This window comes from Manacus candei, unplaced genomic scaffold (genome assembly GCF_025592945.1).
Source record: "Manacus candei isolate 608988 ecotype Guabito, Panama unplaced genomic scaffold, ASM2559294v1 h1tg000052l, whole genome shotgun sequence".
Taxonomy (NCBI): Eukaryota; Metazoa; Chordata; class Aves; order Passeriformes; family Pipridae; genus Manacus; species Manacus candei.
This window is the reverse complement of record NW_026138100.1, coordinates 3,911,043-3,924,922: the sequence shown is the minus strand read 5'-3', so window position 1 is coordinate 3,924,922 and position 13,880 is coordinate 3,911,043. Positions and strand designations below refer to the sequence as shown.

At 38.0% G+C, this 13,880-nt stretch overlaps 1 long non-coding RNA gene across 1 annotated transcript; it reads right to left on the bottom strand.

The window, feature by feature from the left end:
* Window positions 1-2,940: 2,940 nt before the first annotated feature.
* LOC127477397 (uncharacterized) lies at window positions 2,941-11,608 on the bottom strand. The gene is made up of 3 exons (XR_007906936.1): window positions 11,275-11,608; window positions 10,204-10,268; window positions 2,941-3,100 (listed from the first exon to the last, which is right to left on the bottom strand). It is a non-coding gene; the product is annotated as an uncharacterized LOC127477397 (long non-coding RNA).
* Between the last annotated feature and the right edge of the window lie 2,272 nt (window positions 11,609-13,880).

Genomic DNA, 13,880 nt, shown 5'->3' with positions numbered 1-13,880 from the left:
AAGAACACAAGATAGAAGAATGAACTCTACCCAGGTGTAAAATATATTCTACATCTATTCTTTTGAATTCTGCTGTAGGAGTGTAGACTCGCTTTATGATTAACGTATAGCATATATAGTTTTGTATCTCTTTTGATTACCATTTCACCTCGCAGTTGTGGCTTTGGATGTTTCATTGTGATGCTTCCAGAAGATCTTTAAGAGCAACTCATTCTTCACAGTGCAAGCTTTTTTTTCAGATGTCCAAAATGCTACACCTGGATCCAAGCAATCTCAGGGATAAATACAGATTGGGCAGAGAAGTGATTGAGCGTAGTTCCGTGAAGAAGGACTTGGGATGACGGTTGACAAAAAACTCAACATGAACCAGCAGTGTGCGCTTGCAGACTATAAAGCCAACTGTATTCTGGGCTGCATCAAAAGCAGTGTGGCGAGCAGGTCAATGGAGGTGACTCTGCCCCTCTACTCTGCTGTCTTGAGATCCCATCTGGCATCTAGTTCTGGTGTCCCTAACATAACTATGACATGAAACTGCTGGAGCAAGTCCAGAGAAGGGCCACAAAGTTGCTAAGAGGACTGGAGCACCTCCCCTGTGAAAACAGACTAAGTTGGGGCTGTTCAGCCTGGAGAACCTCACAGCAGCCTTCCAGTACCTGAGCAGGGCCTGCAGGGAAGATGGAGAGGGACTTTTCATTAGGAACTGTAGTGATAGGACAAGGAGGAATGGCATTATGCTGAAAGAGAGTAGGTTTAGATTAGATATGTGGAAGAGATTCTTTACTGTGAAGGTGGTGAAGCACTGGAGCAGGTTGCCCAGAGAAGCTGTGGATGCCTTATCCCTGGAAGTGTTCCAGGCCAGGTTGGAGGGGCTTTGAGCAATGTGGTTTAGTGGGAAGTGTCCTTGCCTGTGGCAGGGGGAATGGAACTAGATGTTCTTTAAGGTCTCTTCCAACCCAGGTCATTCTATGATTCTATGATTAATCTGCTACTTGACATTATTGTGAACGACTGCATTATATTATTTCCCCCTTTTTTTACCAGTTTATTATTCCTTAAGATGTGTACATTCTCATTCCTTCAGAGATTTAACTAGGTATGGGATATGTTGAGGAAAGACTGACTTATCCCTTTGTGTCAGCAGAGGGAATTATAATATGTAATAGTAATTGTCGTACTACTGTTCTGAAGGTAGAGTTTATTATATATTTATATTAGCTAACTCAAAAACTTCTAGGAGATAGCAGTGCCCCACACATTATTCTGAATGCTATATTCACAGTGGCTTTTTTGAAAGAAAGAATAATAATAAGAGATTCTCTTCCTTCTCTCCTTTTAAAAATTTTTATCAAAAAATCAGGCATAATTTGAACCAGAATAAGACATTTAATTAAAGAAATTTTATATATCTCCGAGTTCTATGCTTTTCTGTTTTCTTTAGTGATCATTTCTTGATTGCCACATGTAACCATAAACCTACATCTGACCCTACTGACCTAAGTGTGAACATAGATCCAAAGCCATTTCTGAAACTGGTACTATATTTCACCTGTATAGGGATGTTTCTATAATGTAATATTTATACAGTTACTAAGTAACAGCATTCCTCTTCCAAAACCAGGAGTAGAGGTTATTTTGGGATTTTGATAAAGATCCCACAATCAGGAAATCTTCTTTTATGCTGAATTGTCCTTGCAATTAGAGGACTTTTTCTTATGCCTAAGAATGATTTACTTTGCTCTAATTTCCACCCATTGCTTATTGTTCTAACTCCAGTGCACAGGAGGAACAGTGCACACCCTTCTTCTCCACAGACTGCCTGTTTCTCTCATAGAAGGGAGAACATTATTTGTTCTTTCTAAGTAATTAGCAAGTCAAATATGATGTTGGAAATCTTTGGCTTTTGAGCACATACTTATATTGCCCTCTGCTGGGTTGGAATATGCAATTTAACAGAGCACTCACTAGTACCTAGGTCTGTATATAAATATATATATATATATATATATATATAAACACACACAAGCTACTGCAGACATATCTAAGAAGGATCTTGGTCAATACTAAACAACAGAAGACACGTTATTTCTCTTCTGAATTTTTCTATGATTTTGTATAAAAATGCATCTGAAATTATGACTGCTTAATTTATCTTTGTGTTACTCTGAAAGTACTCTAAATATGTGTTGAGAACCAAAACTACAAACGAACTTCTTCCATTGAAACTTGTTAATACCGTGATTGATTTAGGCCAGTTTTTTAAACCACTTGTTATCATAGTGGGAAACAGAACTGAAGAAATTGCTAAGAATATTAGTAGTGAAATGCACTGCCAGTAACTACGCCTTTATTTGGAGCAAGAAGAGAATTATTCTGTAAGAAACTGACTTTCCTCTTTCCATTTTACTGCAGAATAAAATAACTTGCTCCAAACTAACATTAGCTGATGCTGTGACCTGCAGAAAGTTGGCTCCAGGCTGAAGCATATTTCTTCATTTGGACCAAAGGCACTCCCACAGTAATGACATTTTTTTTTTTCACACAGTGACCCAAATGGATTGGGAATTTCTTTGTTGTTGTTGTTTGCTGTTGTTCCAAAGAGACCTTAATGGATTAACTTGCTGGAGGCCTAGAAAACCTAGTGACAGAATACTCTTGATGAAATAAGTGCAGCCTTTAAAAGCAGTTTCTTCATAAACATCTGAAATATGTCCTAAACTGGTAGAGAACTTAATAGTAATTAGACTTGGGAATGTGTATTAAGTCTTTTATGTCTATCCTCTGTGAATAAATTACTATCTTCTATGCAGGAAAATTTCAAGATATTTAATTTAGAGTCATTTTTGGTGGCTCTATAAAAATGGTTTCATTTTATTACACAAAACTGCAGTTCATTCCCTTTACTGATTTTAATGAAAAGATAAATGTTTTCTTGGTTAACTGAAATAATTTTTAAAAGGCCCCCCAAACCCCTGACATTGTGTTCCTGCTTTTTAACTTCCTGTGCTCCTGGAAGGCTGTATGGAGGGAGGTTGCACTGTAGGACCCATTCAGTCTCATGGCTCAGCAGAAGAAATATTTCCAGCGCCTCCATCAACTGCACCTGTGCAAAGCCACAGAGGGGACATAATCTGAATGGTATAATCTTTATTGCTGGTGACAATGTGTAAAGTGGAAATAATCCAGCCTATACCTTAGCTCTCATGTTGAGTGTTCAGGGCTGACAACTATCATCTTACTTGAGAATATAGGCCTATGAAATAATTGAGTCACAGTAATCTTCAACATGTCAGTGTTACCAAGCTACTTTTCAAAATGCCACTGCACTCAAAATGATTCAAGAGCTGGGATTTCCTCTGGGATTTTCTTTGAACAAGTCTCAAAGATTAACAGATCATGCATTTGATCAATGTCTCCAGATGTCATATATATTTTCTTTTCTATAATATCAATCCATTATATTTTCCATTGTATTTCATGCAGTATGCAGCGCACTTACACTTCAGAAATATATGTTATCTTATCATCACTGTTTTTCCCTGCAACATATTTCAGAAGAAAATAGAAAATTCCATAATAAGAAAGACAGGAAGAAAAGTACTTTTGTAGGCTATAAACAACTCTCAAACAGTGACACTGTTGATGTGCAGCCTCAAAATTTCAAAATAAGTTACTAAAAGAATGAATTTTGTAATCTTACTTGCCTTCCGGTTCTTAAGCCTTTTGAGCATATGCTTGAGTGAAATCTGACTGGATATCAGAAGGTAGGGATTTGAGGGAGTGATTGCTCTCATATTGCAAAGTAAGCATGAGTCTATAAAATTTTACCTTCTGTGCATTTCCAAGTTATCTAGACAGGTAAAAAGAAGATGGAGATAGAAGAACTTCGCCCTTGTGTCCCTGCTCTGGAAGCAGGGAACTAGGTTGGGAGTTGTCATGGTTATACCTGAAGGAGAGGATGAAGTGCTGCATCCTGAGCCTACTGAGAGAGAGGGTGCTGTCCTTTTCATTTAGGAGCAATGCGATGTCATTGTACATTCAGTTCAGCTCCCCTTTTCTTAGTCCTTCTAACTCACTTTCAGCTTCCTCCCCTCTCATGATTATATGGGTATGAGGTTTGCCTAAATTCTATTCATGATCATCACTGACCTGAATAGCCAGCTCACAGCAAAGGGGGAGTTTTCCATGTGACTGGGTACAAGTCTGAGCAAGATACTTGTGGGGTCTGAGGGACTGACAGCAATTCTCATAGTTTCACACTATTCCAGGCAGCACTTTTTTTCAGCTCAGACAATTTTAATATAAAAGTGGTTTGTTTGGGTTTTTTGAGCCACAGCTATTACAGTGGCTGCTGTCTGAGTTAAAATGCTTAAGGAAAAAATCTTTCTCTCTGAGAAATTTTAGTTTGCTGTTGGGCATTATTAGCAAAGAGCTGAAAAAATGCAGCAGGAGTTTGCTCCTTTATTATGTTTGAGCAGGTTGAAATTCATCTCGAGGTTTCACTTACTTGTACTTCTAGGTATCAGCACAAGAAGGCACTAAAACACTACAGTTCTTCATCCATCAGTCTAACAGGCATGTTTGTAACCAATGTCTCTCTTGACAGACACACTGGACAAGTTAACACCAGCGAACAATAAACTGTTGTTTAAGCTATTATTCAGTGCATCGTGCTTTTAGTTCTCATTTACATTTTTGCATGCATCCCTCATGTGCTGCTGTGTTTGGGAGTACAGGTTTTCCATGTAGATTGATGGATTGATGAAAAAAGTCCAGCTGCAGGTAGCTGGTCCTGGGTTTTCTTCCCTGATGGAGTAGAAAAGTAGTTGGATAATCTGATCAGAAAGGAAAACATCTGCTGCCATGAAAATTGAAGCAACAATATGGGGTCTCGAAAAGAACATAACCTAGTGATTCTTTTCTTGTGTATTATAAAGAAGTTTTAGAATTAAATACGTGGAAGAGAGCGAGTCAAAAAGAAGTGGTGCATTTCAGTGTTACTTACATTCACAGGATCATTTTGGATTTCTATTTAGATAAAAAGTATGCAAATATGATCTTGAGATATTAATTTACCCATCAAGCACATCTTTCATCAAAGTCTTATGTCATTATGCTCCCCATAAATCAAGAGAGGGTAAAGCAAGATGAGGCAAAGGAATGTATCTGCATGAGTTTAAGGGGATGATACTAATGATTTCATATTTAATGAAACCAGTGATAGCATTTGATTTCATATTTCACTTGCTTTACTCTAATGCATAAGGAGAAAGAGTGGCTCTCTGTTGTATTGATGACCAAAATGTTAAAGTGCTAGCACTTTAAAGAGCAGCAGTTGCTAATGAGATCCCATCAAAGCAACCTCATTTACACAGACAAGCCTGCAGAGAGCACCTCAAATATACGGGTAGCGGGTAAGCACAGGCTAATCCTCTCAGAAGGAAAATGAGATGTCAATGAAAGTCTGGCTTGGTCTTGCTACCAAGCTGGTGCTCAAGGGATGTGGGGGCGGAATCAATCTCCTCCTCTATCTAGTCCACTCAGTCCCAAGTGGCAAAAAACCTAGAAGAAACTTGCTCAAAGAGACAAAATAAATATTCTGAACATGTTTGGAGGTATTTCAGACCATGTTCTTTCTGCATAGTCATTTCAAGAAAAGGTGACACACCACAGGGACTCGAGAGAGGAAATGGTTCAAAGAGGCAGGAGCTCTCAGTAGTATTTGGTTCAACATCTCTCCAGATAGAGAGATGTAATGGCACAAATTCTGCCAGAATAACTTATATGAGTAGGGAATTGGACCAGATGGAATTCAGAGGTCCCTTCAATCATAAATTGGTCTATGAATTTGAAAAGTTACACTAGATTCAGAAATTAATTTTGTCCAGTCCTCCACAAAATCAGATAAAAATCAGATGTTTTCTGTCTGGTTTACAAAACTGATTGTTCAACACAGGGTATTGAATGGGAGTAAGGACAAGAGATCCAAGACTGGGAGATGGAGGGGAAGAACAGGCCCTTCTTAAGTTGCCAAGTCAATTTATTGTGTAAATTGCACTATCAGAGATCAAGCTGGAATTCCAACACTGGATGAGAAACTATGATCATCCTTGTTTGCCCTATCCTTGAACTTTTTCTGAAGGTTTCCAGTATGTGGTGTATCAGGAGACGGAAGACAATATGTTCCTCCTTTTCCTTATGGCAAAATTTGTTCCCTGGGAATTTTTTTTTCTAACTTTTGACAATGATAGACTGATGGCAATTATAAAGTACTGACCTGTGATATTGGCATGAAATATCAGGGGTTTCTTTCTCAAACTATATTTTGTTTATGTGGAGGTTTTTTTTGTTTGGGTTAGTTTCTTTTCTTTTCTTTTTTTTGTAATACAGATAATTTCAGACTTCCTAGATAACTTCTTTCTCTTTCAAGGACTATTTTAAAAGTTTTTAGAATTTGTTCTTTCTTAATCAATTACCTTTGGATTTTTAGCAAAACCAGGCTTGCAACTCTTTAGCTATTGAACACTGAATTGCTGTAGCAAATTGCTCAGTCTACTGCGTCTCTTAGATACCTCTATGTACATGCATATTCTCTGGATGATGTGTACCTTTCATATCTGCTCCTCCTCTGCCTTCTATTGAGTGGCAGCATCATGTTAATAAAGACCATAGTAATGTCTACAAAAACAGACTTGTGATAACTTTATTTCTCTGACTAAAAAGAAGACTTTAAGAATATCCATAGATATACATGGACAGTCACCAAAATTATCAAGAATATATATATCTGTAATTTCAATTCAGAGATTCTCTGAAAATCAGTGGTGCCATCAGTGATGCAATAATGATATAATGCAAGTGATAGACTTTATTAACCAGTCCTAGAAGAAATATATATTTCACACCAAACACATTTAAAACCCATGTTTACTGATATCCAGCAAATTACTTGATGCTTAGCTGTAAGTACTAAAATTCACATATTGAAAATTTAAAAAAACCCCTCTGTAAATGCAATTACTGTATTTGTTTGTTTATTTGTTTCTAAAGTAACCTGAAAAGATGACACAAAATAGTCACAGAGAAAATGTGTAAATTAAAAGTGTAGAACAACTTTGAGCAGTCACAAAAATTGCAGCTTCATTAGGAAGAAAATATGTGGCCCTAGTAACTTGCGTGTTTATGCCCACCATACCTGACCCACATAAATTTACAGGAATAAATGAACAAAATTCCTCTTAATGATGTAGCAGTGCTTTTTCTTTCTGCAGATTTCATAGCTTATATAGAATGCATACCTACACACACACATATATATATCTAAACTTAGGTTTGAATCCTGTGGACCCTGTCAGTACTAGAAACTGGTTACTCTATGCCTTAAAAGAATCTGAGAGTTTGCCGTTTTCAGTCACACTGAGTCAAAAATTACCTGATTTTAAGCCAAAATTGAACCAGGTCTAAAATTTAATGTATTTTATCCTCCATTCTTGGAGGTTTATCATCCTGTCCACTACCTGAATTACACCTCAATATAGCAGCTGAAGCAAAAAGATACATAAACTATAAATCTTTGCGGCCATCACAGTCACTATAGATTGCAAAAGAAAAGGAAAACAGCCAACAGCCCTGTGACTAACATGAGTGGTCACACTTAGCCAGAGACTCCTAGTAGAGGAGCTCCAGCAGTCATTTGCTGTTTAAATTTTCACTGATTTTCTGTGTGTCTTAGGGACCAGAAAAATAAAGCAAATTTTACTGCTATGTGAAAAATTATAAGGTACTGCTGAAACTTTGATATTTGGAGAAGAGTTTCAATTGGATATTCAGGGAATGCTGTTCAACAGCCTCAGTTTGGTCTTTGCCGTTCAGCAGGTGAAGGAACTCTTGATCTTGAGTTGTAGGACTTGCTGACTGATTATGTGGCATTATGATTCAAGTAGAGACGTAGCAGTGGATGGTAACTGTGTCTGCATCCAGAAAGAAAAAGAACAAATTACGCTGCTGATTTTGCCTTGCTTCTGACTGCAAGTACTTAGCTTTGCCAACAGCCAAGCAACAGGTTCATGAGATACTAGTTTCTATGCTTATGGTACTGTATGCTGTGATTAAGGAATACTTTTTGCTTCAGTAGTGAGCGAGTCAAATTTACCCCTTAATTCTGAAAATAGCATTAAAGTCAAGACTAGATTAATGAATTCAGGTTACTTGGATGACAGAGCAGTGAACTCAGAAGTGCTGATTTCAGGTCTTGACTTTGTTGACTTAGGTAACATCATTTCACTTCTCTAGTCACTTTTGCCACCAATAAACAGGAATGATACTGTTCTCTGTAATAACCTGATAAAAAGTCATGGAGGAAATTACTAGTTTTACCCTGTTGCCTGTGTATTTTGGTGCTGAAAAAAATCTCCGGAGCAGTTAATTAGGGGTGAGATAAGAAAGGGTTTATTTGCCAAGGCAATAGGTGATATAGACGGGCGCCCCATGCCTGAGAGGTTACATTATCCATCCAATCCCAGATGTGTCCACCCTTTGGTCCTTCCCCTGGTCCACCCCGGGCCCTCCCCCTGAGAATTGGGTCTGGGGTCTTTTTGGGACCCCCTACTTCCTAATCTTCACCATCTTCAGAGCACAAAGGACACACAGCTACCCAATTTTTGACCGTATTCTGTGGTTTAGGCCCTGATATGCTGTTCTCCAAACAGTCTGGGCCTTTGCCTTGACAAAAGACTAAACACTGCTACTGAATTCAGGAGTAGGTTTGATATGGGAGGCACAGAATGGGGTAAGAGGGTTAGGGAATGTGTAAACAAGGGAAAAGAACAAGGCAAGAAGGGGTTTCTGCTTCTAAAACCTACCTATAAAATTTACAAGTTTTACAAATATTAGAAAAATAAAAAAACCATTAGGGGCTTAAGGCATCACTATCTATATCTATTCAAATTACTTCCTTAGCGTAGGTAAGTAATTTTGCTTTGCCATCTGGGATCTTTGACTTTTAACAGTTATCATCCATAAGACACAACTGTTGAAAAATAGTGTGCGGCACCCATCAAACAGACAGAATCACTAATTTTAAAAATCAATTACTTTCTGGTTTTATGTTTAGTTTCTTGACATTGGAGTGATCCCAGATGCTTGATTGATTGCAAACACAATCTCTTCATGATGCTGATAATGACATAATAGAATTTCAATTACTTTTTTTTGACAAATGTCTGTGATTAATTAATTCTCTATTCAGTATAATCACGTTGATAATCCTTTTGAAACAAATGTCACCATCAGTTTCATACAATTGTTCATAGAAACAGTTATAGATGAAATAAAATATCAAACTGCATGTTCAATCATCCTGTTTCATCCTGAGGCCCCTTTCTCTCAGGGGCCTGTTTATTGTGAGTGGACAGATGCAGGGCATCTGTGCTTAAGCCTGTAAAATCAAGGCTTAATGCTTTGCATTTCAGAAGCCATAGGTGGCCTTTCTCTCACTGGGGATGTGATGCTGAACAGCTTTCTGACCTACATCAACAACATGGTGAAAGTGTGACCACCCTATCCTATGCTACTGGATGCGACTGGAGGGGGCCTAGGCTCCCTCAGTGAAATGGACTGTCCTGCTTCACCACTCTGTCCCTGCCAAAGCAATCCAGGGACATAGTCCTGCAGGAAATCCAAAAAGCTTCAGGAAGGGGATATTAAATGAACCGGCAGCTATCCTGAAGAGCAGGGGTGAATACCAGTCCTATTCAACCTTAGATATACATACACTCTTCAGACCACTTGTAGGCCTGAACCTGTTCATTCAAAAAAACCAAAATCCAGAATACATGAAGGACAGGGACAGTCCTTCTGTTTTCATGCATAGGGGAAGAGAATAGGAGTCCCCCTTCATTCCTTTCTCAGACAGTCGGATTCTGGGGTTCACTTCACTCAGCTACCCTTGAAGCCTGACTAAGCCCCATCTCCCATGAAAATGCCAGAAGTACTGGTCTATGGATTATTGCAAACTGGGGCAAATGCCAATTGCACACCTCAAATCTCTGTCACGTGAAACTTCTTGGGACTGCAACAGTCAAATATTTTATTTAGTGATGGTCTGATATAGGTTGTATATTAGAAGAAATATTTGGAAGGAAGAATTTCTCACTCCACAAACTCAGATAAATGCACCATTAAGCTATCTCCTTGGCAGTGAGTCACCTTGAAACTGAGAATGGGGTTGGATGCCAGTCTTCCTTATGGCCTTCCTGTCAGTCTGTGAAGTGCTGCAATGAAAGAAAGATGCTGCTGTATATTGTACTTGCCTCATGAGATGTTATTCAAGAGTGCTGTCTTCAACATGACCCCTAGGGAAATATTGTGAAGAACACCTCCATTCTTGGTGGAACCAAGGGATTGAAAAAGTGCCAAGGTGTCTGCACTTCTGATGCAAAATGGGACAGATCTAGGAGTGCCTGGGAACTTTAGCTATGGTGGTGTCACAGAGTAGTGAAACAGATGTATGAGGGTTTTGAGCACTGCAAATTCAAATTTAGTGTTAAGATTCTGTCTAAACAAAATGTACATGTACAAATTTGGACCTGGAGCTTTGTCACCTCCTGAAGAGGTGGGAGCAGAACTTCTGACCTACAAGTACACTATTCTCTTTCAGGTTAATTTTGGATGTCCAGTTGACAGCTTGACAGCATTTTCTGAAATAGCCATTCAAAAACCAGTAGTAATGCCTTTCATTTTAGAAAGCTATATCCGTTGTATGGAGTGATACCAAAAACTTTATACTCACTGACTCACTCTACTAGAGACTGGGGTTGTTTAAGCTTCTTTCACATTCTATTTTTCAGTGTGTAACAAGGTGGGTGGAAAAAACTCATTAGTCTTCCCTATTTGAAAAATCCGGTATATTGAACCAAGGCAGCCCACAACTTTCTAGGTCATAGCTCTTTATACATCATGTAAAGTATTATAAGAAAGATAAGGAGATGTAAAGTGATATTAGGGTCAAGCAGAAAGCATGAGTCATTGTAATCTTGATACAAAAACAAAATAGAAATAGTAATGGTGGTTATGCAAAGCTTGAAAGGTAGGTAGCTTTTCTTTGTCTCCTCTCTTTCTTTCAGAAAACCAAACAGTAAGTCCATTTAAAGAGAGAGTACCGCTTCAGGAGCAATTATTTTTCCTGCTCATACAGAGAGAAGAGGGAGAATGAAGTAAATCAGTGCTTTCTCTTCCCTGTCAAAATCAGAGTAAGGATGCATCTTTTGACTGGCTCACCTTTAGATTATTTTGTGCTATTATTATGATTGTGTAGCCTGGGTATATTTCAGTTGTACAATTATTTGATACTCTGAAACATGGAGTTATCAGCACTTTCATTAAGACATGCATAAATGTTTGCAAGCTTTGGATGACATGTTTGGAATTGAATCAACCAGCTACAATTCTAAATCTGCTTTTTACAGACAGATTCTTTTGTGTTATCAGGCAATGAGTATGGCTTTCATGTTGTTTTAGAGGCTTTAAATAAACGCAAAGGTTATAGAGACCATCTTACTCTTGGAGTTCAAACTGATTTGGTGTGTGTGCTTAAATGTACCACCTACAAGGCTCTTACTTGTTTAGGATCTGACATTAGAACACATCCTTACACCCAAAAATAATCAATGTCCAAAGCAAAATCATGCAGCCAAGGCTGAGGAAAGTCCAGCCTTGGAAAGCTCATTACATAGTCAAAGTCTTAGCTTCTGTTTCGATACTGCTCCTCTGTCTAGAGGAGTGTGCATCGTCCTTTAATTGCCTGTAGCCTGACATAATCTCACTTATCTCTGCAATGGAAATTGTGCCCATGGAGAGAGAACTAATTCTGTTACGAAGAGGTTTGTGATCAACTACAGCACCCAAAATATGAAATGAAAATAAATGAATTATTTATCAGCATGGGAAGATTTCAAGCCTGAGGCAGTAAAAAATCATTAGGTGTGAACTGGTATGAAACATCAAGGCACAAAGGCTGCACATGCTGATGTTTAAAGGTAATCTGAAAGGGTATAAAACAATGCTAATCTAGCTCCTGCCAGAGTGTGAATGCTGTTTGTATAGCAGAATGGGGCAGAAAACTGAAAGGTGGTATCTTTAATGAAGCTTTAAAAATGTGAAAGAAGATTAAAATAATTTTTCTGTGACTTATTTCTAAAAAAACTTTTTGTTCTGTTTTGTTTTCCTGTTTGTTTGTTTGTTTAACAAAACAAAATAAAAACATGTTTTGGATATTCCATGGATGACTGCACTGAACTAAAATTGGAATTCATCAGTGGTGAAATAAGATAGTTATTAGTTAAGGGAGATAAATCAGACTCTTGAGAAAAATGGGCTCAAGCACTGCTCAGCAATAACAAAAACGATCCCTGTATTATCCACACTATATTATAGTGTTATATAGTGTTATATAATTTATAATGTTATAACTATCTATTCCAACCAAAGCCAACACAGCATCTTTGGATACTCAAGATATCAGCACAGAGCTGTCAGATATGACCAGAAGAAAATTAGGCTCTTTTGGGGTCACACTGTGGGCCTGGCATGGTATCCCAGAAGGCACTAAAAGTCAGTAGATAGAAAATTGATATGCCCCCTTTATTTTCATATTTAGGCATTGCTATTGCAAACATTTATACACATGGATGTGTATATATGTTAACAGAATTTTTTGTTACCCTAAGAAGTCTCATTGATGCTAGGAAGAAAAAAGACTAAAATCTTAGACCTGGTTTTTAGGGCTGCTGAACTTTCCATCAGCAACAAAAAGAAAAAAATTCAACAGCTGATGTCAATAAACTCAGAAAATTTAAAAAGGAGAATAGATGTTTGAATGAAAACACCATATATTTATCAGGCTGGACACAAGCTCTTGGTGAGGAACACATGACAACACTGTTGTATTTCCCCAGTGCAGAAGTCCCTTCTTACCTTATATCCTACAAATGCCCTTGTAGAAGTCCTGAATTTCAAATCTTTACACTAGTTTTGGGTTTTTTCCTTGCACCCTCATGCTAGTCCAGTTCTTTGACAGGGAAGGTGCCTTTGCCCTTCTTCACTGAGACCCCAGACCCTATTGAAGAGGTTGATGAAATGTTAAGAACAAAGAATTAAACTTAGAATGTTTTTTTTCTCTTCTGATTCCTTACTCCTGAAAATAGGACCTTTCCGTCTTCCTTTTCACTAACCTGGTTTTGGATTGCTCGAAGACTCCAAAGACAGGACACATCTTCAATTCGCAATGAGTCTGTAGCATTCAATGGCAATGGAGATTGCTCAGCCTCTGAGAGTTATTGGAGATGCTTTGGGAGATTAAAAAGTGGGCACAGTCAGTGCTGAGATAATTCATTAAAGTATGAATGCTGCCAGGCTGGTGTGGTACCAGCCATCCTCAAGGTGTTTTATAAAATTTAACACTGTTGGATATAAAGCCCAGTGAATTTATGTACAATTTTCACCTCCAGTATAAATAATGACCTTCCCCTTCACATTTTCATGCAACTGCAGCAGACCCTGAACAGCTGCTCAAGACAGACCATGGAATAAGTAAAAAAACACCCAAAGAGGTTTAAATGCCATGATGTATAAAGAGGAACCATTGCAAATGTGAAGCCTGTGATAAAAATATCTAAGTAGTCAGCACAGAAAGGATTTTGTTGTGGAGGTGTGTATGGGGCAAAAGGCATTTGAATCACAATATGGTACAGTCTCTATGACCCGTGTTAATTTGACAAGATTGTAAAAAGGCAAAAAAATGTGAAAGGTCTACTCTTTTAGTAAAAGAAACTCAACACAAAAAACTCCCCAAAAACACCAACAACAAAATAGTTGAAAGCAAGGTA